The sequence below is a fragment of the Nerophis lumbriciformis genome, linkage group LG06, assembly GCF_033978685.3.
Source record: "Nerophis lumbriciformis linkage group LG06, RoL_Nlum_v2.1, whole genome shotgun sequence".
Taxonomy (NCBI): Eukaryota; Metazoa; Chordata; class Actinopteri; order Syngnathiformes; family Syngnathidae; genus Nerophis; species Nerophis lumbriciformis.
This window is the reverse complement of record NC_084553.2, coordinates 5,310,951-5,337,695: the sequence shown is the minus strand read 5'-3', so window position 1 is coordinate 5,337,695 and position 26,745 is coordinate 5,310,951. Positions and strand designations below refer to the sequence as shown.

At 32.7% G+C, this 26,745-nt stretch overlaps 1 protein-coding gene across 1 annotated transcript in view; it reads right to left on the bottom strand.

The window, feature by feature from the left end:
- The window catches only part of adamts18 (ADAM metallopeptidase with thrombospondin type 1 motif, 18), a 217,421-nt gene that overhangs the window by 53,893 nt on the left and 136,783 nt on the right, over positions 1 to 26,745 (bottom strand). The window lies entirely within an intron of this gene.

The following is a 26,745-nucleotide window of genomic DNA, read 5'->3' as shown; positions in this document are numbered from 1 at the left end:
GCAGCTGAGTTGCCGTGATTTTACCATAAAAATAAAGTGTTTTTCAAATGTCGGTGTTGTACTTTAAAAAAAACTCATGTAAATTTTAGCGTGGAAAAATTGGCTGCTCATTTGATTTAATTTTACTATAAAAATAAAGCACTTTTCCATTCACAATCATACACTGTAAAAAAAAAAATATTTAAAATTTTGTGAAAAATTGGCAACTTTAAATTTACAGTTATGCACTGTAGAAAAAAATAAAAATAAAAAATGGGCAGCTCAGTCACCAGAATGTTACTGTAATAATAAAAGTGGTACAATTTTGACATTTTTTAAAATAAAACAACCATTGTAACGCCCAAAGTGTTTTTCAATTTACAGTAATGTACTTTAAAAACAATGAATGTAGATTTTTTTTGTAATAAAAAATTGGTTATTTTCCTGTAATTTTACCTTAAAAATAAAAAATGTTCCCACTACAGTATAGCACTGTAGGAACAATAACTGTAGGTTTTATAGTTTAAAAACAATAAAAAAGTAATAACTGGCAGCTCAGTTGCCGGAGTTTTACTATAAAAAGAAGTTAATAGGTAAATCTTCAGTATTGTACTGTAAAAAGAATGTAAATTGTATTGTAAAAAAAATTAACTGCTCATTTGCTTTAATTTTACCGGAAAAATAAAGTGTTTTTCTATTCACAATCATACACTGTAAGAACAAAAATGGTACATTCTATTGTAAAAAAAAAAACGGCAACTCAATTGCTGTAAATTTACAGTAACGCACTGTAAAAACAACTGTAGATTTTATGATGCAAAAAAAAAAAAAAAAAAAAAAAGTCAGCTCAGTTGCCAGAATTCTACTGTAAAAATAAAAAAAATAATTTACCGTAATGCGCTGTTAAAACAAGGACCATAGATTTTACGGTATACAAACAATATACAAACAATATACAAAAAAATGGTAGCAGTCACCAGAAGTGCCCTGTGAAAATAACATTTTATAATTTGCACATTTAAATTTCAGGGCAAAATTCTGCCTGCCAGTTTTTTTTTTTGTTTTTTTTTTGTTTTTACAGTTGATGATATTGTTGTTGTATTTTTCAACAGCCTACTAAGGGTTAATCATTATGTCAATATTGCAATCCGCGCCTTGTCAAATTAGTGACAAACGTCCTTTTTCCCAGCGTGCACCGACATACTGAACGCCTCCTGGGTCGGAGCCACCTTTCCAGGGCCCCGAGGCCCCGAGCCCCGCTGAGTGGAACCGTCATGGGTGAAAGGTGCCGCGTTAGTCTTCAGGCAATAGAGGAGCTGAGGACGTGTCGTCAGGTCTTAAAAGAGGACGTGCTGAAACCTCCCGCCTTGCTTCATGGCAGAGAAGAAGAAGAAGCTGCTGACTCAGCAGAGATTACGGAGGAACCGTAATGTTTTTAAGGCGTTAACAAATATTAAATGCATCTTTCAGCACATTTTCACTGAAATCCTTTTGATAAACGCCAGTTTTTGTTATGCTCTCAACCAAGGCGGACGCTTCCCTTCCCTTTTGCTCCTTTGTCTCGTCTTGACTTTCTCCCAAAATCTGTCGAATGAGCTGCTGAAAACACTCCTACAAACATCACACATGGGACGGTTAAGTAAGTAAGAATTGTTTTAGTTATATTGTAAAACTTACAAACGCTGTTTGGAGCGATGAACGACGGAACTAAATGAGTAGTAACGCTATGGACGGCTCGAAGAGGAAATGGCACATCTACTTCAGGTTCAGAACTTTAAAAAGCGGAAAATTCAGATTCACCCAGCAACACCTGCAGTGAGAGAATCCGTCCAAAAGATGGCGCCATAGCACAACAAATGGTAGACTGTCAGAATGACAATTTAATTTGCGGTAAAATTTACATTTTTTTATTTTTTTTTACAGAATATTACTTTACCACTGTTTTTAACAGTAAACATCTGATGAATGAGGACGGTTTAGTAAGTAAGTATTGTTTTAGTTGTATTGTAAAACTTACAAACGTTGCTTGGAGTGATAAATTAAGGAACTATACAAGTAGTAACGCTATGGACGGCTCAAATAGGACGTGGCACTTCTACTTCCGGTTCAGGGCTTTAAACAGCAGGCATTCACATTCACCCAGCAGCACCTGCAGTAAGCGAACTCGTCCAAAAAATTAAAAAAAATTACCACTGTTTTTTTATGGTAAAATTCTGCCAGTTTTTGTTTTTATTGTTTATTACTCTAAATGGAAAAACGGTACCCCTTTTTTTTTACAGTAAAAAAGTGGTACTTGTTTGTTTTTTAAAGCGGTGTAAAAAAAAGAAAAAGAAAAAAAAAAGATTAAATTAAAAAAATCTGTTGCCAATATTCACTGTAAATTAAGTTTTTTATTTTTTTATTTTATAGTAATATGTTGTAAAAAAAATATTAAAAAATTAAATTAAATTTAAAAAATCTGTTGCAAATATTCACTGTCAAATCTGATTTTTTATTTTTTTATTTTATAGTAATATGTTGTAAAAAAAAAAAAAAAAATAAATAAAATTAAATTAAAAAAATCTGTTGCCAATATTCACTGTAAAATCTGATTTTTATTTTTTTTATTTTATATTAATGTGTTGTAAAAAAAACAATTAAAAACATTAAATTAAATTAAATAAATCTGTTGCCAATATTCACTATAAAATCAGATTTTTTATTTTTTATTTTATAGTAATATGTTGTAAAAAAAAAAATTTATTAAAATAATCTGTTGCCAATATTCACTGTAAAATCAGATTTTTATTTTATTTTATTTATTTTTTGTCCCAATTATTACCCTAAAAACTAATTTTTATTTTTCTATTTTATAGTAATATGTTGTATAAAAAAATAAATTACATTTAAAAAATCGGTTGCCAATATTCACTGTAAAATCATTTTTTAATTGTTTTATTTTATAATAATATGTTGTAAAAAAGAATTAAATGAAATTTAAAAAATATGTTGCTAATTTTCACTGTAAAATCAGTTTTTTTTATTTGTTTTATTTTATAGTAATATGTTGTAAAAAAAAAAAATTAAAAAAAATAATTAAATGCAAAAAATCTGTTGCCAATATTCACTGTAAAATCAGATTATTTTATTGTTCTATTTTATAGTAATATGTTGTAAAAAATATAAAAAAATTAAATTAAATTAAAAAAATCGGTTGCCGATATTAACTGTAAAATGAGATTTTTTTATTTTGTTATTTTATAGTAATATGTTGTAAAAAAAAATTAAGAAATTAAATTAAATTAAAGAAATCTGTTGCCAATATTCACTGTAAAATCAGATTTTTATTTTATTTATTTATTTTTTTGTTTGTCCCAGTTATTACCCTATAAACAATTTTTTATTTTTTTATTTTATAGTAATATGTTGTATAAAAAAATAAAATTACATTTAAAAAAATCGGTTGCCAATATTCACTGTAAAACCATTTTTTAATTGTTTTATTTTATAATAATATGTTGTAAAAAAGAATTAAATGAAATTTTAAAAAATATGTTGCTAATTTTCACTGTAAAATCAGTTTTTTATTTTATTTTATTTTATAGTAATATGTTGTAAAAAATAAAATATAAAAATAATTAAATGCAAAAAAATCTGTTGCCAATATTCACTGTAAAATCAGATTTTTTTATTGTTCTATTTTATAGTAATATGTTGTAAAAAATATTTAAAAAATTCAATTAAATTAAAAAAATCTGTTGCCGATATTAACTGTAAAATGAGATTTTTTTATTTTGTTATTTTATAGTAATATGTTGTAAAAAAAATTAAAACATTTAATTAAATTAAAAACATCTGTTGCTAATATTCACTGTAAAATCAGATTTTTTCATTTTTTTATTTTATAGTAATTAGTTGTAAAAAATAAAACAAATTAAATTAAATAAAAAAATATGTTGCCAATTTTCACTGTAAAATCATTTTTTATAGTAATGTTGTAAAAAAAATTAAATTTTAAAATAATCTGTAAAATCCGATTTTTAAATTTTTTTATTTTATAGTAATACGTTGTGAAAAAAAAAATTAAATTAAATTTAAAAAATCTGTTACCAATATTCACTGTAAAATAAGATTTTTTTATTTTTTTTATTTTATAGTAATATGTTGTAAAAAAAAGTTTTAAAAAAATTAAATGAAATTTTAAAAATATGTTGCCAATATTCACTTTAAAATGAGAGTTGTTTTTATTTTTTTTATTGTAATATTTTGTAAAAAAAAAACAAAAAAAAAACATTAAATTAAATTTAAAAAATCTGTTGCTAATATTCACTGTAAAATCAGATTTTGTATGTTTTTATTGTATAGTATTATGTTGTAAAAAAAAAAAAAATAATTAAATTTTAAAAATCTGTTGCCAATTTTCACTGTAAAATGAGATTTTTATTTTTTATTTTTACGGTGAACGTAAAAATGTACATGCAATGATGAAATCCATGGGCTAATTCACATTTTATTGACCGTTACAAGCGGCCCTGGATGAAAACAACTTAAACACTCCTGCTTTGACGTGATTGTTTTATGGAAAACATGAGTGGTCTTTTGGAACGGATCACTGACTGAAACGAGTCACGTTTCAAAGTCATCCACTTCCAGACCAGTTGTCAAAATGTTAAAGTTGGCTCCCCGTTTTTTTCCGTTTACAGTACTGTACAGTATATGTTTTTTTCGTTCCTTAGATGACATCGTGCAACAAAATGTTCCATTTTACAAAGGCGGGAGCACATTACACCAGTTTTAAAGTTGGCTCCCCGTTTCTTTCCGTTTACAGTATTGTACAGTATATGTTTTTTTTCGTTCCTTAGATGACATTGTGCAACAGAATGTTCCATTTTACAAGGGCGGGAGCACATAACCCCAGTTTTAAAGTTGGCTCCCCGTTTTTTTCCGTTTACAATATTGTACAGTATATGTTTTTTGCGTTCCTTAGATGACATCGTGCAACAGAATGTTCCAGTTTACAAGGGCTGGAGCACATTACACCAGTTTTAAAGTTTTAAAGTTGGCTCCCCGTTTTTTTCCGTTTACAGTACTGTACAGTATATGTTTTTTTCGGTCCTTAGATGACATCGTGCAACAGAATGTTCCATTTTACAAGGGCGGGAGCACATTACACCAGTTTTAAAATTGGCTCCCCGTTTTTTTCTGTTTACAGTATTGTACAGTATATGTTTTTTGCGTTCCTTAGATGACATCGTGCAACAGAATGTTCCATTATACAAGGGCGGGAGCACATTACCCCAGTTTTAAAGTTGTCTCCCCGTTTCTTTCCGTTTACAGTACTGTACAGTATATGTTTTTTTTCGTTCCTTAGATGACATCGTGCAACAGAATGTTCCATTTTACAAGGGCGGGAGCACATTACCCCAGTTTTAAAGTTGGCTCCCCGTTTTTTTCCGTTCACAGTATTGTACAGTATATGTTTTCTGCGTTCCTTAGATGACATCGTGCAACAGAATGTTCCATTTTACAAGGGCGGGAGCACATTACACCAGTTTTAAAGTTGGCTCCCCGTTTCTTTCCGTTTACAGTACTGTAAAGTATATTTTTTTTTCGTTCCTTAGATGACATCGTGCAACAGAATGTTTCAGTTTACAAGGGCGGGAGCACATTACACCAGTTTTAAAGTTTTAAAGTTGGCTCCCCGTTTTTTTCCGTTTACAGTACTGTACAGTATATGTTTTTTTCGTTCCTTAGATGACATCGCGCAACAGAATGTTCCATTTTACAAAGGCGGGAGCACATTACCCCAGTTTTAAAGTTGGCTCCCCGTTTTTTTCCGTTTACAGTGCTGTACAGTTTATGTTTTTTTCGTTCCTTAGATGACATTGTGCAAAAGAATGTTTCATTTTACAAGGGCGGGAGCACATTATACCAGTTTTAAAGTTGGCTCCCCGTTTTTTTCCGTTTACAGTACTGTACAGTATATGTTTTTTTCGTTCCTTAGATGACATTGTGCAACAGAATGTTCCATTTTCCAAAGGCGGGAGCACATTACCCCAGTTTTAAAGTTGGCTCCCCGTTTTTTTCCGTTTACAGTGCTGTACAGTTTATGTTTTTTTCGTTCCTTAGATGACATTGTGCAAAAGAATGTTTCATTTTACAAGGGCGGGAGCACATTACACCAGTTTTAAAGTTGGCTCCCCGTTTTTTTCCGTTTACAGTACTGTACAGTATATGTTTTTTTCGTTCCTTAGATGACATCGTGCAACAGAATGTTCCATTTTACAAAGGCGGGAGCATATTACACCAGTTTTAAAGTTGGCTCCCCGTTTTTTTCCGTTTACAGTACTGTGCAGTATATGTTTTTTTCGTTCCTTAGATGACATTGTGCAACAGAATGTTCCATTTTCCAAAGGCGGGAGCACATTACCCCAGTTTTAAAGTTGGCTCCCCGTTTTTTTCCGTTTACAGTACTGTACAGTATATGTTTTTTTCGTTCCTTAGATGACATTGTGCAACAGAATGTTCCATTTTCCAAAGGCGGGAGCACATTACCCCAGTTTTAAAGTTGGCTCCCCGTTTTTTTCCGTTTACAGTGCTGTACAGTTTATGTTTTTTTCGTTCCTTAGATGACATTGTGCAAAAGAATGTTTCATTTTACAAGGGCGGGAGCACATTACACCAGTTTTAAAGTTGGCTCCCCGTTTTTTTCCGTTTACAGTACTGTACAGTATATGTTTTTTTCGTTCCTTAGATGACATCGTGCAACAGAATGTTCCATTTTACAAAGGCGGGAGCATATTACACCAGTTTTAAAGTTGGCTCCCCGTTTTTTTCCGTTTACAGTACTGTGCAGTATATGTTTTTTTCGTTCCTTAGATGACATTGTGCAACAGAATGTTCCATTTTACAAGGGCGGGAGCACATTACACAAGTTTTAAAGTTTTAAAGTTGGCTCCCCGTTTTTTTCCGTTTACAGTACTGTACAGTATATGTTTTTTTCGTTCCTTAGATGACATCGTGCAACAGAATGTTCCATTTTACAAGGGCGGGAGCACATTACCCCAGTTTTAAAGTTGTCTCCCCGTTTTTTTCCGTTTACAGTACTGTACAGTATATGTTTTTTTCGGTCCTTAGATGACATCGTGCAACAGAATGTTCCATTTTACAAGGGCGGTAGCACATTACACCAGTTTTAAAGTTTTAAAGTTGGCTCCCCGTTTTCTTTCCGTTTACAGTACTGTACAGTATATGTTTTTTCCGTTCCTTAGATGACATCGTGCAACAGAATGTTCCATTTTACAAGGGCGGGAGCACATTACCCCAGTTTTAAAGTTGGCTCCCCGTTTTTTTCCGTTTACAGTATTGTACAGTATGTGTTTTTTGCGTTCCTTAGATGACATCGTGCAACAGAATGTTCCATTTTACAAGGGCGGGAGCACATTACACCAGTTTTAAAGTTTTAAAGTTGGCTCCCCGTTTTTTTCCGTTTACAGTACTGTACAGTATATGTTTTTTCCGTTCCTTAGATGACATCGTGCAACAGAATGTTCCATTTTACAAGGGCGGGAGCATATTACACCAGTTTTAAAGTTTTAAAGTTGGCTCCCCGTTTTTTTCCATTTACAGTATTGTACAGTATATGTTTTCTGCATTCCTTAGATGACATCGTGCAACAGAATGTTTCATTTTACAAGGGCGGGAGCACATTACACCAGTTTTAAAGTTTTAAAGTTGGCTCCCCGTTTTTTTCCGTTTACAGTACTGTATAGTATATGTTTTTTTCATTCCTTAGATGACATCGTGCAACAGAATGTTCCATTTTACAAGGGCGGGAGCACATTACACCAGTTTTAAAGTTGGCTCCCCGTTTTTTTCCGTTTACAGTATTGTACAGTATGTGTTTTTTGCGTTCCTTAGATGACATCGTGCAACAGAATGTTCCATTTTACAAGGGCGGGAGCACATTACACCAGTTTTAAAGTTGGCTCCCCGTTTCTTTCCGTTTACAGTACTGTAAAGTATATGTTTTTTTTCGTTCCTTAGATGACATCGTGCAACAGAATGTTCCAGTTTACAAGGGCGGGAGCACATTACACCAGTTTTAAAGTTGGCTCCCCGTTGTTTTCCGTTTACAGTACTGTACAGTATATGTTTTCTGCGTTCCTTAGATGACATCGTGCAACAGAATGTTCCATTTTACAAGGGCGGGAGCACACTACACCAGTTTTAAAGTTTTAAACTTGGCTCCCCGTTTTTTTCCGTTTACAGTACTGTACAGTATATGTTTTTTTTTCTTTATAAACTTTTCTCTTTTTTAAACACACTCAAAGTTCAATCTTTCGTGGATTAAAAAAAAAAAAAGTATTAGCGTTGTCCCAATACCAATATTTTGGTACCATAACCAAACATTTTTTTGATACTTTTTGGTACTTTTTGATACCTTTCTAAATAAAGGGTACCACAAAAAAATGCATTATTGTCTTTATTTTAACAAAAAATCTTAGGGTACATTAAACATATCAGTTTGTCCTTAAAATGAACCGTGTTGTAGCGAGGGAAAACTGTATAGGACATACTTTTAAGACCTTCACCCTGTAACGTTCACCACATTTGGAGGATTCCCAAGAGTTAAAGAGCTCCATTGCAGATTTGGTAATCTTTTAATCTCACTGCCGACCTCAAGTTCCTTTTTTTTTTTTTTTTGTAATCACAGAAGATGCTTGGCGAGATTACGGCCGTGACATCTGCAGATCGGCGCGGATGTGCGGCGGATCACGGATTAAACAACTTTTCTCTCCTAAGGACGAGGAGGGATCCTCAGAGTGTTAATCCTACTTCCACATGTGGCCGGCGTCTCAATGGCAGACAGTGATGTGGAGAAAATGGTCAAGTCTGCCCAAACGTTTTTAAAGTGAAAGTGCGTTCGTCTCCTAGCCGTCCATAACGTTTCTACTCGTATGGATTAAAGTTAAAGTTAAAAAGTTAAAGTTTACTGTTTACTTTAAGTTTAACTTTAACTTTAACTTTAACTTTTTAAAGTAGAAGGGTGTTTGTCTCTTAGCCGTCCATAGCGTTTCTACTTGTATGGATTAAAAGTTAAAGTTAAAAAGTTAAAGTTTACTGATTACTTTAAGTTTAACTTTAAGTTTAGGTTTAAGTTTCACTTTCACTTTCACTTTAACTTTTTAAAGTAGAAGTGTGTTCGTCTCCTAGCCGTCCATATCATTTCTACTCGTATGGATTAAAAGTTAAAGTTAAAAAGTTAAAGTTTACTGTTTACTTTAAGTTTAAGTTTAAGTTTAAGTTTAAGTTTAACTTTAACTTTAACTTTAACTTTTTTAACTTTTTAAAGTAGAAGGGCGTTTGTCTCTTAGCCGTCCATAGCGTTTCTACTTGTATGGATTAAAAGTTAAAGTTAAAAAGTTAAAGTTTACTGATTACTTTAAGTTTAACTTTAAGTTTAGGTTTAAGTTTCACTTTCACTTTCACTTTAACTTTTTAAAGTAGAAGTGCGTTCGTCTCCTAGCCGTCCATAGCGTTTCTACTCGTATGGATTAAAAGTTAAAGTTAAAAAGTTAAAGTTTACTGTTTACTTTAATTTTAAGTTTAAGTTTAACTTTAAGTTTAACTTTAACTTTAACTTTTTTAACTTTTTAAAGTAGAAGGGCGTTTGTCTCTTAGCCGTCCATAGCGTTTCTACTTGTATGGATTAAAAGTTAAAGTTAAAAAGTTAAAGTTTACTGTTTACTTTAAGTTTAACTTTAAGTTTAAGTTTAAGTTTAACTTTCACTTTAACTTTTTTAAGTAGAAGTGCGTTCGTCTCCTAGCCGTCTATATCATTTCTACTCGTATGGATTAAAAGTTAAAGTCAAAAAGTTAAAGTTTACTGTTTACTTTAAGTTTAAGTTTAAGTTTAACTTTAAGTTTAACTTTAACTTTAATTTTTTTAACTTTTTAAAGTAGAAGGGTGTTTGTCTCTTAGCCGTCCATAGCGTTTCTACTTGTATAGATTAAAAGTTAAAGTTAAAAAGTTAAAGTTTACTGTTTACTTTAAATTTAACTTTAATTTTAACTTTAACTTTAACTTTCACTTTAACTTTTTTAAGTAGAAGTATGTTCGTCTCCTAGCCGTCCATATCATTTCTACTCGTATGGATTAAAAGTTACAGTTAAAAAGTTAAAGTTTACTGTTTACTTTAAGTTTAAGTTTAAGTTTAACTTTAAGTTTAAGTTTAAGTTTAACTTTAACTTTAACTTTAACTTTAACTTCAACTTGTTTAACTTTTTAAAGTAGAAGGGTGTTTGTCTCTTAGCCGTCCATAGCGTTTCTACTTGTATAGATTAAAAGTTAAAGTTAAAAAGTTAAAGTTTACTGTTTACTTTAAGTTTAACTTTAACTTTAACTTTAACTTTAACTTTAACTTTAACTTTTTTAACTTTTTAAAGTAGAAGGGCGTTCGTCTCCTAGCCGTCCATAGCATTTCTACTCGTATGGATTAAAAGTTGAAGTTAAAAAGTTAAAGTTTACTGTTTACTTTAAGTTTAAGTTTAAGTTTAAGTTTAAGTTTAACTTTCACTTTAACTTTTTAAAGTAGAAGTGCGTTTGTCTCCTAGCCGTCCATATCATTTCTACTCGTATGGATTAAAAGTTAAAGTTAAAAAGTTAAAGTTTACTGATTACTTTAAGTTTAACTTTAAGTTTAAGTTTAACTTTAACTTTCACTTTAAATTTTTTAAGTAGAAGTGCATTCGTCTTCTAGCCGTCCATAACGTTTCTACTCGTATGGATTAAAAGTTAAAGTTAAAAAGTTAAAGTTTACTGTTTACTTTAAGTTTAAGTTTAACTTTAAGTTTAAGTTTAACTTTAACTTTAACTTTTTTAACTTTTTAAAGTAGAAGGGCGTTTGTCTCCTAGCCGTCCATAGCGTTTCTACTTGTATAGATTAAAAGTTAAAGTTAAAAAGTTAAAGTTTACTGTTTACTTTAAGTTTAAGTTTAACTTTAAGTTTAACTTCAACTTTAACTTTAACTTTTTTAACTTTTTAAAGTAGAAGGGTGTTTGTCTCTTAGCCGTCCATAGCGTTTCTACTTGTATGGATTAAAAGTTAAAGTTAAAAAGTTAAAGTTTACTGATTACTTTAAGTTTAACTTTAAGTTTAAGTTTAACTTTCACTTTCACTTTAACTTTTTAAAGTAGAAGTGCGTTCGTCTCCTAGCCGTCCATATCATTTCTACTTGTATGGATTAAAAGTTAAAGTTAAAAAGTTAAAATTTACTGTTTACTTTAATTTTAAGTCTAAGTTTAAGTTTAACTTTAACTTTAACTTTAACTTTTTTAACTTTTTAAAGTAGAAGGGCGTTTGTCTCTTAGCCGTCCATAGCGTTTCTACTTGTATGGATTCAAAGTTAAAGTTAAAAAGTTAAAGTTTACTGATTACTTTAAGTTTAACTTTAAGTTTAAGTTTAACTTTAACTTTCACTTTAACTTTTTTAAGTAGAAGTGCGTTCGTCTCTTAGCCGTCCATAGCGTTTCTACTCGTATGGATTAAAAGTTAAAGTTAAAAAGTTAAAGTTTACTGATTACGTTAAGTTTAACTTTAAGTTTAAGTTTAACTTTAACTTTTACTTTTTTAACTTTTTAAAGTAGAAGGGTGTTTGTCTCTTAGCCGTCCATAGCGTTTCTACTCGTATGGATTAAAAGTTAAAGTTAAAAAGTTAAAGTTTACTGTTTACTTTAAGTTTAACTTTAAGTTTAAGTTTAACTTTAACTTTCACTTTAACTTTTTAAAGTAGAAGTGTGTTCGTCTCCTAGCCGTCCATATCATTTCTACTCGTATGGATTAAAAGTTAAAGTTAAAAAGTTAAAGTTTACTGTTTACTTTAAGTTTAACTTTAAGTTTAAGTTTAACTTTAACTTTCACTTTAACTTTTTAAAGTAGAAGTGTGTTCGTCTCCTAGCCGTCCATATCATTTCTACTCGTATGGATTAAAAGTTACAGTTAAAAAGTTAAAGTTTACTGTTTACTTTAAGTTTAAGTTTAACTTTAAGTTTAAGTTTAACTTTAACTTTAACTTTTTTAACTTTTTAAAGTAGAAGGGTGTTTGTCTCTTAGCCGTCCATAGCGTTTCTACTTGTATGGATTAAAAGTTCAAGTTAAAAAGTTAAAGTTTACTCATTACTTTAAGTTTAACTTTAAGTTTAAGTTTAACTTTAACTTTCACTTTAATTTTTTAAAGTAGAAGTGTGTTCGTCTCCTAGCCGTCCATATCATTTCTACTTGTATGGATTAAAAGTTAAAGTTAAAAAGTTAAAGTTTACTGTTTACTTTAAGTTTAAGTTTAAATTTATCTTTAAGTTTAACTTTAACTTTAACTATTTTAACTTTTTAAAGTAGAAGTGCGTTCGTCTCCTAGCCGTCCATAGCGTTTCTACTCGTATGGATTAAAAGTTAAAGTTAAAAAGTTAAAGTTTACTGTTTACTTTAAGTTTAACTTTAATTTTAACTTTAACTTTAACTTTAACTTTAACTTTTTTAACTTTTTAAAGTAGAAGGGCGTTCGTCTCCTAGCCGTCCATATCATTTCTACTCGTATGGATTAAAAGTTAAAGTTAAAAAGTTAAAGTTTACTGTTTACTTTAAGTTTAAGTTTAAGTTTAAGTTTAACTTTAAGTTTAACTTTAACTTTAACTTTAACTTTTTTAACTTTTTAAAGTAGAAGGGCGTTTGTCTCTTAGCCGTCCATAGCGTTTCTACTCGTATGGATTAAAAGTTAAAGTTAAAAAGTTAAAGTTTACTGATTACTTTAAGTTTAACTTTAACTTTAACTTTTTTAACTTTTTAAAGTAGAAGGGCGTTTGTCTCTTAGCCGTCCATAGCGTTTCTACTCGTATAGATTAAAAGTTAAAGTTAAAAAGTTAAAGTTTACTGTTTATTTTAAGTTTAACTTTAAGTTTAAGTTTAAGTTTAACTTTCACTTTAACTTTTTTAAGTAGAAGTGTGTTCGTCTCCTAGCCGTCCATATCATTTCTACTCGTATGGATTAAAAGTTAAAGTTAAAAAGTTAAAGTTTACTGTTTACTTTAAGTTTAAGTTTAACTTTAAGTTTAAGTTTAACTCTAACTTTAACTTTAACTTTAACTTTTTTAACTTTTTAAAGTAGAAGGGCGTTTGTCTCTTAGCCGTCCATAGCGTTTCTACTCTTATGGATTAAAAGTTACAGTTAAAAAGTTAAAGTTTACTGTTTACTTTAAGTTTAAGTTTAAGTTTAACTTTAAGTTTAACTTTAACTTTTTTAACTTTTTAAAGTAGAAGGGTGTTTGTCTCTTAGCCGTCCATAGCGTTTCTACTTGTATAGATTAAAAGTTAAAGTTAAAAAGTTAAAGTTTACTGTTTACTTTAAGTTTAACTTTAACTTTAACTTTAACTTTAACTTTAACTTTAACTTTAACTTTTTTAACTTTTTAAAGTAGAAGGGCGTTCGTCTCATAGCCGTCCGTAGCGTTTCTACTCGTATGGATTAAAAGTTAAAGTTAAAAAGTTAAAGTTTACTGTTTACTTTAAGTTTAACTTTAAGTTTAACTTTAAGTTTAACTTTCACTTTAACTTTTTAAAGTAGAAGGGCGTTCGTCTCCTAGCCGTCCATAGCATTTTTACTCGTATGGATTAAAAGTTAAAGTTAAAAAGTTAAAGTTTACTGTTTACTTTAAGTTTAACTTCGACCTGGAAAACTTTTGTTATTTTTTGCAAATATTAGCTCATTTGGAATTTGACGTGTTTCAAAAAAGCTGGCACGAGTGGCAAAAAAGACTGAGAACGTTGAGAGGAATGCTCATCAAAGACTTATTTGGAACATCCCACAGGTGAACAGGCTAATTGGGAACAGGTGGGTGCCATGATTGGGGTATAAAAGCAGCTTCCATGAAATGCTCAGTCACTCACAAATGCGTGAGCAAATTGTCTAAGATTAACATTTCTCAACCAGCTATTGCAAGGAATTTAGGGATTTCACCATCTACGCTCCGTAATATCATCAAAAGGTTCAGGGAATCTGGAGAAATCACTGCACGTAAGCCATGATATTACGCACCTTCGATCCCTCAGGCGGTACTGCATCAAAAACTGACATCAGTGTGTAAAGGATATCACCACATGGGCTCAGGAACACTTCAGAAACCCACTGTCAGTAACTACAGCCTGTCGCTACATCTGTAAGTGCATGTTAAAACTCTACTACGCAAAGCCAAAGCCGTTTATCAACAACACCCGGCGGATTCGCCGGGCCCGAGCTCATCAAAAGACGGACTGATGCAAAGTGGAAAAGTGTTCTGTGGTCTGACGAGCAGGACGTGGTGAATGTGCTATGTTGAATTTCAAGTGGTGTTACCCTGCAATTTTCCTTGTCAGGAGTCCTAGATTTAGGATTTCCCAGTTTCCTGGAATGCAACACCAGCTTACTTGGTAATATTTGACTATTGTTGAAAAAAATACAAGACTTAGAAGTTCTCCCTAAAGATGTCTTTGTCTTCCAAATGCGGTGTGAGCTTTTCTTCTTCACGGTCCGACCTTCCTCGATTCAAGCGACCGGGACCGGGGGGAGTGAAGCACTTCTAGGAAACGCCACACGGGAGATTTACGGGGAGGGGGGCTCAATCCCGACGTCAAATCCGCAGACAGGAGTGCAAACCTCACCTGGTTTCTACTTCTGTTTCTGTATCCCAGAGGTCAGAGTTGGAGAGAAACCAGATGCTTGCGCTGACACAGGTATGCCGCAACCCCCCAGCAAGACCGTGAGTACCGACGACTCTGCGACTCGGCCCTCGGGCGGATCCACCCTTGTACGCCGTCACATTCTCACGCTTCACGGCGGGTAAAGACTCAGACGCCCCGCCCCCTTGACCTTCTTTATCCCCTCTTCAATGCACTTCTTCTTTCCTATTTAGCCTCGTCCTGCTTTCCTCTTCACGTGATTGCAATGTAATGAAGGGTGACCGGGACAGCGGAGGAGATCATCGGCCGCCCTCTTAATATCGTCCCAGCAACTCCCCTCCCTTTCTGATTGGTCGCGCCTGCATTATCCTGTTATATCTCACATTCTATATTGTGTTTTGGAAAAAAAAAAAATGGTCATAAACGTTACTTAATTCATTAAAAAAAAAAATGTACAAAAGAAAAAAAAATGTCTATGCATATGTAAATGTATTCACTTATAAAAAGTGTTGGGACTGTAATCTAACGCATTATTTTTTTATATTCAGTAACTCAGTTACCGTTACTACATGATGCGTTACTGCGTTATTTTACGTTATTTTTTTATGTAGTATCGGCTATAAACAGTGAGTGTGTTTTATTGGAGCGCTGCGGTGTCACAAGGAAAAGAAAAGGCGTGCTTTGTGTGGGTGGGGTAGAGATGCGCGGATAGGCAATTATTTCATCCGCAACCGCATCAGAAAGTCGTCAACCATCCGCCATCCACCCGATGTAACATTTGATCAGAACCGCACCCGCCCGTTGTTATATATCTAATATAGACGATGCAAGGCATTAAAGTTCAAAAGTTCAAGTTAAAGTACCAATGATTGTCACACACACACTAGGTGTGGCGAGATTATTCTCTGCATTTGACCCATCACCCTTGATCACCCCCTGGGAGGTGAGGGGAGCAGTGGGCAGCAGCGGTGGCCGCGCCCGGGAATCATTTTGGTGATTTAACCCCCAATTCCAACCCTTGATGCTGAGTGCCAAGCAGGGAGGTAATGGGTCCCATTTTTATAGTCTTTGGTATGACTCGGCCGGGATTTGAACTCACAACCTACCGATCTCAGGGCGGACACTCTAACCACTAGGCCACTGAGTAGGTGAGGTTATAAAGCTTTTGCCTGTTAAAGAAAGGAGACTGATCCAATGCAGCACAGACATTCGCGTGCCACGCTGTCACGACCCAGACGCACACCAGTGCGCAATCACATGGGAGCCGCGCTGAGCGCACCTCCAAGCGCATCTCGCTGCCGGCGACGGCCGGGTATATGGGCCCGACGCTCCAGCGCCATCCATTTTCAGTGCTAGTTGATTCGGCAGGTGGGTTGTTACACACTCCTTAGCGGGTTCCGACTTCCATGGCCACCGTCCTAGCTGCTGTCTATATCAACCAGGGTGAGCCCCACCCCTTTCGTGAGCGCACTGCGCGCGGAGTGACCCCTGTTACGCGCCCCCGGCCACGGGGGTGGCGGGCAGGTAAGCTGCTTACCTGCTGCGCGTGACGCCGGCCGCGGCGAAAGCGGACGAGGCGGGGTGTCGGTGCGGTGGGCGCGGTGGTGATCCTAGACGTGCGTCGGGCCCTTCTCGCGGATCGCCTCAGCTACGGCTCCCGGTGGGGCCCTCTCGGGGGGAAGGGGCCTCGGTCCCGGACCCCGGCGAGGCGTCCCTTCTCCGCTCCGTAAAAGTGTCCATCTCTTTTCTTTTTTTTCTTCTGTTGTGGCATATGCAGCAGGTGCCTGCTCGTTTTTCGTATGTGGGTAACAACATTTAACTATGTATATATATTTCCGAATTGGTTTGAGTTTCTTAACATGGAGACATTCTCACTACTTTTCTTTTGTCGAGCACAAAGAAAATAACATTTTAGTGATACTTTAAAAAAAAAAGAAGAAAAAAAAAAAGTAACTAAATAGTTACTTTTCACAGTAACGCATTACTTTTTGGTGTAAGTAACTGAGTTAGTAACTGAGTTACTTTTGAAATAAAGTAACTAGTAACTGTAACTAGTTACTGGTTTTCAGTAACTAACCCAACACTGGTTATAAACTTTCATTCACTTTCTTCTTTCTTCGGTATTTTTTTCTATATTTTTATTGTAAAAAAAATGTTGTATTTACTTAGATTTAAAAATTTTGTACAAAATAAAAATAAAAATAAATTCTTATTACATTGCAGATTTTTGCTCTTTTTTCCGACATTTTGCGGGTTTTGTGGGTGGGGCTTATATACGGGTGCGCTCTGTCGTCTGGAAAATATACGGTACTGAGAAAAAGCTGAAATTTTGATACCAATGATGATACAATTTTGTCGCTTATCACTTACAGCTAGCATTAAGGTTTGCTATGTAACGCCTGCTTGTAGCATTTTGAAAACAAATATCTAAATATTCCGCGCATACTTAGATTTACAAATTTTGTACTAAATTGAACTTTTTCTTTCTTATTACATTGCAGATTTTTGCTCTTTTTTCTGACATTTTGCGGGCTAACAAAAAACACAATGACGATTACTTGTGTTTTGTTTGATCGGCCGTTTTACTGCCATGTCCCGGACACCTTTTGGAAACAATTAAGGTATGTAAATCAATATTTACAGAATATTTCTGTGTAAATAACTAATTTCACAACCTATATATCTGCGCCTTATAGTCCGGTGCGGCTTATATGTGGAATAATATATTTTTCTTATAAAATCTTGTGGGCGGTGCAAATATATTATATATATCTGTCGTCTGAAAAATACGGTACTGAGAAAAAGCTGAAATTTTGATACTAATGATGTTTGGTATGTAACGTCTGAAGCGTTTTAAAAACAAATATCTAAATATCCCACGCATACTTAGATTTACAACTTTTGTACACAATTTTTTTTTTTTATTCTTATTACATTACGTATTTTTGCTCTTTTTTTCTGAAATTTTGCGGGCTAACAAAAAACACAATGACGATGACTTCTGTTTTGTTGGATCAGCCGTTTTACTGCCGTGTCACAGACACCGTTTGGAAACAATTAAGGTGTGTAAATAAACATTTACAGAATATATATGTGTAAATAACTCATTTCACAGCGTTGATATCTGCGGCTTATATATAGCTTACATATAGAAAAATATTGTTTTTTTCTTACAAAATTTAATGGGTGGGTCGTATATACTCTGTCGTCTGGAAAATACGGTAAAGAGAAAAAGCTGAAATTTTGAAACCAATGATAAAACAATTTTTCGCTTATAACTTACAGCTTGCATTAAGGTTTGCTATGTAACGTCTGCTTGTAACATTTTGAAAACAAATATCTAAATATTCCGCGCATACTTAGATTTACACATTTTGTACTAAATTTAACTTTTTCTTTCTATTACATTGCAGATTTTTGCTCTTTTCTCTGACTTTTTGCAGGCTAGCAAAAAACACAATGACGATGACTTCTGTTTTGCTCGATCAGCCATTTTACTGCCAAATTTTGTACACAATTTTTAAAAAAAATTCTTACTACATTGCGTATTTTTGCTCTTTTTTTCTGAAATTTTGCGGGCTAACAAAAAACACAATGACAATGACTTCTGTTTTGTTTGATCAGCCGTTTTACTGCCGTGTCACAGACACCATTTGGAAAAAATTAAGGTATGTAAATAAACATTTACAGAATATTCTGTGTAAATAACTCATTTCACAGCGTTTATATATGCGGCTTATATATAGCTTATACATAGAAAAATATTGTTTTTTCTTATAAAATTTAGTGGGTGGGTCGTGTATACTCTGTCGTCTGGAAAATACGGTAAAGAGAAAAAGCTGAAATTTTGAAACCAATGATAAAACAATTTGTCGCTTATAACTTACAGCTTGCATTAAGGTTTGCTATGTAACGCCTGCTTGTAGCATTTTGAAAACAAATATCTAAATATTCCGCGCATACTTAGATTGACAAATTTTGTACTAAATTTAACTTTTTCTTTCTTTTTACATTGCAGATTTTTGCTTTTTTTCTGAAATTTTGCGGGCTAACAAAAAACACAATGACGATGACTTCTGTTTTGTTTGATCAGCCATTTTACTGCCATGTCACAGACACCGTTTGGAAACAATTAAGGTATGTGAATCAATATTTACAGAATATTTCTGTGTAAATAACTCATTTCACAACCTATACATCTGCGCCTTATAGTCCGGTGCGGCTTATATATGGAATAATATATTTTTCTTATAAAATCTTGTGGGCGGGGCAAATATATTGGTGCGCTCTGTCGTCTGAAAAATACGGTACTGAGAAAAAGCTGAAATTTTGATACTAATGATGCTTGGTATGCAACGTCTGTTTGTAGCGTTTTAAAAACAAATATCTAAATATCCCGCGCATACTTAGATTTACAAATTTTGTACACAATTTAAAAAAATATATATTATTACATTGCGTATTTTTGCTCTTTTTTTCTGAAATTTTGCGGGCTAACAAAAAACACAATGACAATGACTTCTGTTTTGTTTGATCAACCGTTTTACTGCCGTGTCAAAGACACCTTTTGGAAACAATTAAGGTATGTAAATAAACATTTACAGAATATTTCTGTGTAAATAACTCATTTCACAGCGTTTATATCTGCGGTTTATATATAGCTTATACATAGGAAAAAAAAAATTTTTCTTATAAAATTTAGTGGGTGGGTCGTATATCCTCTGTCGTCTGGAAAATACGGTAAAGAGAAAAAGCTGAAATTTTGATAAAACAATTTGTCGCTTATAACTTACAGCTTGCATTAAGGTTTGCTATGTAATGTCTGCTAGTAGCATTTTGAAAACAAATATCTAAATATTCCGCACATACTTAGATTTACAAATTTTGTACTAAATGTAACTTTTTCTTTCTTATTACATTGCAGATTTTTGCTCTTTTCTCTGACATTTTGCGGGCTGACAAAAAACACAATGACGATTATTTGTGTTTTGTTTGATCGGCCGTTTTACTGCCATGTCCCAGTCACCGTTTGGAAACAATTAAGGTATGTAAATCAATATTTACAGAATATTTCTGTGTAAATAACTCATTTCACAACCTATATATCTGCGCCTTTTAGTCCGGTGCGGCTTATATATGGAATAATATATTTTTCTTATAAAATCTTGTGGGCGGGGCAAATATATTGGTGCGCTCTGTCGTCTGAAAAATACGGTACTGAGAAAAAGCTGAAATTTCGATACTAATGATGCTTGGTATGTAACGTCTGTTTGTAGCGTTTTAAAAACAAATATCTAAATATCCCGCGCATACTTAGATTATACAAATTTTGTACACAATTTTAAAAAAAATATATTATTACATTGCGTATTTTTGCTCTTTTTTTTCTGAAATTTTGCGGGCTAACAAAAAACACAATGACAATGACTTCTGTTTTGTTTGACCAGCCGTTTTACTGCCATGTCCCAGACACCGTTTGGAAACAATTAAGGTATGTAAATAAACATTTACAGAATATTTCTGTGTAAATAACTCATTTCACAGCGTTTATATCTGCGGCTTATATATAGCTTATATATAGAAAGATATTGTTTTTTCTTATAAAATTTAGTGGGTGGGTCGTATAAATTCTGTCGTCTGGAAAATACGGTAAAGAGAAAAAGCTGAAATTTTGAAAGCAATGATAAAACAATTTGTCGCTTATAACTTACAGCTTGCATTAAGGTTTGCTATGTAACGCCTGCTTGTAGCATTTTGAAAACAATATCTAAATATCCCGCGCATACTTAGATTTACACATTTTGCACTAAATTTAACTTTTTCTTTCTTATTACATTGCAGATTTTTGCTCTTTTTTCTGACATTTTGCGGGCTAGCAAAAAACACAATGACGATTATTTGTGTTTTGTTTAAACAGCCGTTTTACTGCCATGACCCAGACACCTTTTGGAAACAAGGTATGTAAATAAAATTTACAGAATATTTCTGTGTAAATAACTCATTTCACAGCGTTTATTTCTGCGGCTTATATATAGCTTATATATAGAAAAATATTGTTTTTTTCTTATAAAATTTAGTGGGTGGGTCGTATATACTCTGTCGTCTGGAAAATACGGTAAAGAGAAAAAGCTGAAATTTTGAAACCAATGATAAAACGATTTGTCGCTTATAACTTACAGCTTGCATTAAGGTTTGCTATGTAACGTCTGCTTGTAGCATTTTGAAAACAAATATCTAAATATTCCGCGCATACTTAGATTTACAAATTTTGTACTAAATTTAACTTTTTCTTTCTTATTACATTGCAGATTTTGGCTCTTTTTTCTGACATTTTGCGGGCTAGCAAAAAACACAATGACGATGACTTCTGTTTTGCTTGATCAGCCATTTTACTGCCGTGTCACAGACACCGTTTGGAAACAATTAAGGTATGTATATCACATTTTCAGGATATATCTGTGTAAATAACTCATTTCACAACCTATATATCTGCGCCTTATAGTCCGGTGCGGCTTATATATGGAATAATATATTTTTCTTATAAAATTTTGTGGGCGGGGCAAATATATTGGTGCGCTCTGTCGTCTGAAAAATACGGTACTGAGAAAAAGCTGAAATTTTGATACTAATGATGCTTGGTATGTAACGTCTGTTCGTAGCGTTTTAAAAACAAATATCTAAATATCCCGCGCATACTTAGATTTACAAATTTTGTACACAATTTAAAAAAAAAATTCTTATTACATTGCGTATTTTTGCTCTTTTTTTCTGAAATTTTGCGGGCTAACAAAAAACACAATGACAATGACTTCTGTTTTGTTTGATCAGCCGTTTTACTGCCGTGTCACAGACACCGTTTGGAAACAATTAAGGTATGTAAATCAATATTTACAGAATATTTCTGTGTAAATAACTCATTTCACAGCGTTTATATCTGCGGCTTATATATAGCTTATATATAGAAAAATATAGTTTTTTTCTTATAAAATTGAGTGGGTGGGTCGTATATACTCTGTCGTCTGGAAAATACGGTAAAGAGAAAAAGCTGAAATTTTGAAACCAATGATAAAACAATTTGTCGCTTATAACTTACAGCTTGCATTAAGGTTTGCTATGTAACGTCTGCTTGTAGCATTTTGAAAACAAATATCTAAATATTCCGCGCATACTTAGATTTACACATTTTGTACTAAATTTAACTTTTTCTTTCTTATTACATTGCAGATTTTTGCTCTTTTTTCTGACATTTTGCGGGCTAACAAAAAACACAATGACGATTACTTGTGTTTTGTTTGATCGGCCGTTTTACTGCCATGTCCCGGACACCTTTTGGAAACAATTTAGGTATGTAAATAAAATTTACAGAATATTTATGTGTAAATAACTAATTTCACAGCATTTATATATGCGGCTTATATATAGCTTATATATAGAAAAATATAGTTTTTTCTTATAAAATTTAGTGGGTGGGTCGTATATACTCTGTCGTCTGGAAAATTTAGTGGGTGGGTCGTATATACTCTGTCGTCTGGAAAATACAGTAAAGAGAAAAAGCTGAAATTTTGATAAAACAATTTGTCGCTTATAACTTACAGCTTGCATTAAGGTTTGCTATGTAATGTGTGCTTGTAGCATTTTGAAAACAAATATCTAAATATTCCGCGCATACTTAGATTTACACATTTTGTACTAAATTTAACTTTTTCTTTCTTATTACATTGCAGATTTTTGCTCTTTTTTTCTGACATTTTGCGGGCTAACAAAAAACACAATGACGATTATTTGTGTTTTGTTTGATCGGCCGTTTTACTGCCATGTCCCAGACACCTTTTGGAAACAATTTAGGTATGTAAATAAAATTTACAGAATATTTATGTGTAAATAACTAATTTCACAGCATTTATATATGCGGCTTATATATAGCTTATATATAGAAAAATATAGTTTTTTCTTATAAAATTTAGTGGGTGGGTCGTATATACTCTGTCGTCTGGAAAATTTAGTGGGTGGGTCGTATATACTCTGTCGTCTGGAAAATACAGTAAAGAGAAAAAGCTGAAATTTTGATAAAACAATTTGTCGCTTATAACTTACAGCTTGCATTAAGGTTTGCTATGTAATGTGTGCTTGTAGCATTTTGAAAACAAATATCTAAATATTCCGCGCATACTTAGATTTACACATTTTGTACTAAATTTAACTTTTTCTTTCTTATTACATTGCAGATTTTTGCTCTTTTTTTCTGACATTTTGCGGGCTAACAAAAAACACAATGACGATTATTTGTGTTTTGTTTGATCGGCCGTTTTACTGCCATGTCCCAGACACCTTTTGGAAACAATTTAGGTATGTAAGTAAAATTTACAGAATATTTCTGTGTAAATAACTCATTTCACAACCTATATATCTGCGCCTTATAGTCCGGTGCGGCTTATATATGGAATAATATATTTTTCTTATAAAATTTTGTGGGCGGGGCAAATATATTGGTGCGCTCTGTCGTCTGAAAAATACGGTACTGAGAAAAAGCTGAAATTTTGATACTAATGATGCTTGGTATGTAACGTCTGTTTGTAGCGTTTTAAAAACAAATATCTAAATATCCCGCGCATACTTAGATTTACAAATTTTGTACACAATTTAAAAAAAAAATTCTTATTACATTGCGTATTTTTGCTCTTTTTTTTCTGAAATTTTGCGGGCTAACAAAAAACACAATGACAATGACTTCTGTTTTGTTTGATCAGCCGTTTTACTGCCGTGTCAAAGACACCGTTTGGAAACAATTAAGGTGTGTAAATAAACATTTACAGAATATTTCTGTGTAAATAACTCATTTCACAGCGTTTATATCTGCGGCTTATATATAGCTTATATATAGAAAAATATTGTTTTTTTCTTATAAAATTTAGTGGGTGGGTCGTATATACTCTGTCGTCTGGAAAATACGGTAAAGAGAAAAAGCTGAAATTTTGAAACCAATGATAAAACAATTTGTCGCTTATAACTTACAGCTTGCATTAAGGTTTGCTATGTAACGCCTGCTTGTAGCATTTTGAAAACAAATATCTAAATATTCCGCGCATACTTAGATTTACACATTTTGTACTAAATTTAACTTTTTCTTTCTTATTACATTGCAGATTTTTGCTCTTTTTTCTGACATTTTGCGGGCTAGCAAAAAACACAATGACGATGACTTCTGTTTTGTGTGATCAGTCATTTTACTGCCATGTCACAGACACTGTTTGGAAACAATTAAGGTATGTAAATCAATATTTACAGAATATTTCTGTGTAAATAACTCATTTCACAACCTATATATCTGCGCCTTATAGTCCGGTGCGGCTTATATATGGAATAATATATTTTTCTTATAAAATTTTGTGGGCGGGGCAAATATATTGGTGCGCTCTGTCGTCTGAAAAATATGGTACTGAGAAAAAGCTGAAATTTTGATACTAATGATGCTTGGTATGTAACGTCTGTTTGTAGCGTTTTAAAAACAAATATCTAAATATCCCACGCATACTTAGATTTACAAATTTTGTACACAATTAAAAAAAAAAATTCTTATTACATTGCGTATTTTTGCTCTTTTTTTTCTGAAATTTTGCGGGCTAACAAAAAACACAATGACGATGACTTCTGTTTTGTTTGATCAGCCGTTTTACTGCCGTGTCAAAGACACCGTTTGGAAACAATTAAGGTGTGTAAATAAACATTTACAGAATATTTCTGTGTAAATAACTCATTTCACAGCGTTTATATCTGCGGCTTATATATAGCTTATATATAGAAAAATATTGTTTTTTCTTATAAAATTTAGTGGGTGGGTCGTATATACTCTGTCGTCTGGAAAATACGGTAAAGAGAAAAAGCTGAAATTTTGATAAAACAATTTGTCGCTTATAACTTACAGCTAGCATTAAGGTTTGCTATGTAACGCCTGCTTGTAGCATTTTGAAAACAAATATCTAAATATTCCGCGCATACCTAGATTTACAAATTTTGTACTAAATATAACTTTTTCTTTCTTATTACATTGCAGATTTTAGCACTTTTTTTCTGACATTTTGCGGGCTAGCAAAAAACACAATGACGATGACTTCTGTTTTGTTTGATCAGCCATTTTACTGCCATGTCCCGGACACCTTTTGGAAACAATTAAGGTATGTAAATCAATATTTACAGAATATTTCTGTGTAAATAACTCATTTCACAACCTATGTATCTGCGCCTTATAGTCCGGTGCGGCTTATATATGGAATAATATATTTTTCTTATAAAATTTTGTGGGCGGGGCAAATATATTGGTGCGCTCTGTCGTCTGAAAAATACGGTACTGAGAAAAAGCTGAAATTTTGATACTAATGATGCTTGGTATGCAACGTCTGTTTGTAGCGTTTTAAAAACAAATATCTAAATATCCCGCGCATACTTAGATTTACAAATTTTGTACACAATTAAAAAAAAAAATTCTTATTACATTGCGTATTTTTGCTTTTTTTTCTGAAATTTGGCGGGCTAACAAAAAACACAATGACAATGACTTATGTTTTGTTTTATCAGCTGTTTTACTGCCGTGTCAAAGACACAGTTTGGAAACAACTAAGGTGTGTAAATAAACATTTACAGAATATTTCTGTGTAAATAACTCATTTCACAGCGTTTATATCTGCGGCTTATATATAGCTTATATATAGAAAAATATTGTTTTTTTCTTATAAAATTTAGTGGGTGGGTCGTATATACTCTGTCGTCTGGAAAATACGGTAAAGAGAAAAAGCTGAAATTTTGAAACCAATGATAAAACAATTTGTCGCTTATAACTTACAGCTTGCATTAAGGTTTGCTATGTAACGTCTGCTTGTAGCATTTTGAAAACAAATATCTAAATATTCCGCGCATACTTAGATTTACAAATTTTGTACTAAATTTAACTTTTTCTTTCTTATTACATTGCAGATTTTGGCTCTTTTTTTCTGACATTTTGCGGGCTAGCAAAAAACACAATGACGATGACTTCTGTTTTGCTTGATCAGCCGTTTTACTGCCATGTCACAGACACCGTTTGGAAACAATTAAGGTATGTAAATCAATATTTACAGAATATTTCTGTGTAAATAACTCATTTCACAACCTATATATCTGCGCCTTATAGTCCGGTGCGGCTTATATATGGAATAATATATTTTTCTTATAAAATCTTGTGGGCGGGGCAAATATATTGGTGCGCTCTGTCGTCTGAAAAATACGGTACTGAGAAAAAGCTGAAATTTTGATACTAATGATGCTTGGTATGTAACGTCTGTTTGTAGCGTTTTAAAAACAAATATCTAAATATCCCGCGCATACTTAGATTTACAAATTTTGTACACAATTAAAAAAAAAAATTCTTATTACATTGCGTATTTTTGCTCTTTTTTTCTGAAATGTTGCGGGCTAACAAAAAACACAATGACAATGACTTCTGTTTTGTTTGATCAGCCGTTTTACTGCCGTGTCAAAGACACCGTTTGGAAACAATTAAGGTGTGTAAATAAACATTTACAGAATATTTCTGTGTAAATAACTCATTTCACAGCGTTTATATCTGCGGCTTATATATAGCTTATATATAGAAAAATATTGTTTTTTCTTATAAAATTTAGTGGGTGGGTCGTATATACTCTGTCGTCTGGAAAATACGGTAAAGAGAAAAAGCTGAAATTTTGAAACCAATGATAAAACAATTTGTCGCTTATAACTTACAGCTTGCATTAAGGTTTTCTATGTAACGTCTGCTAGTAGCATTTTGAAAACACAATATCTAAATATTCCGCGCATACTTAGATTTACACATTTTGTACTAAATTTAACTTTTTCTTTCTTATTACATTGCAGATTTTTGCACTTTTCTCTGACTTTTTGCAGGCTAACAAAAAAACACAATGACGATTATTTGTGTTTTGTTTGATCGGCCGTTTTACTGCCATGTCCCAGACACCTTTTGGAAACAATTAAGGTATGTAAATCAATATTTACAGAATATTTCTGTGTAAATAACTCATTTCACAACCTATATATCTGCGCC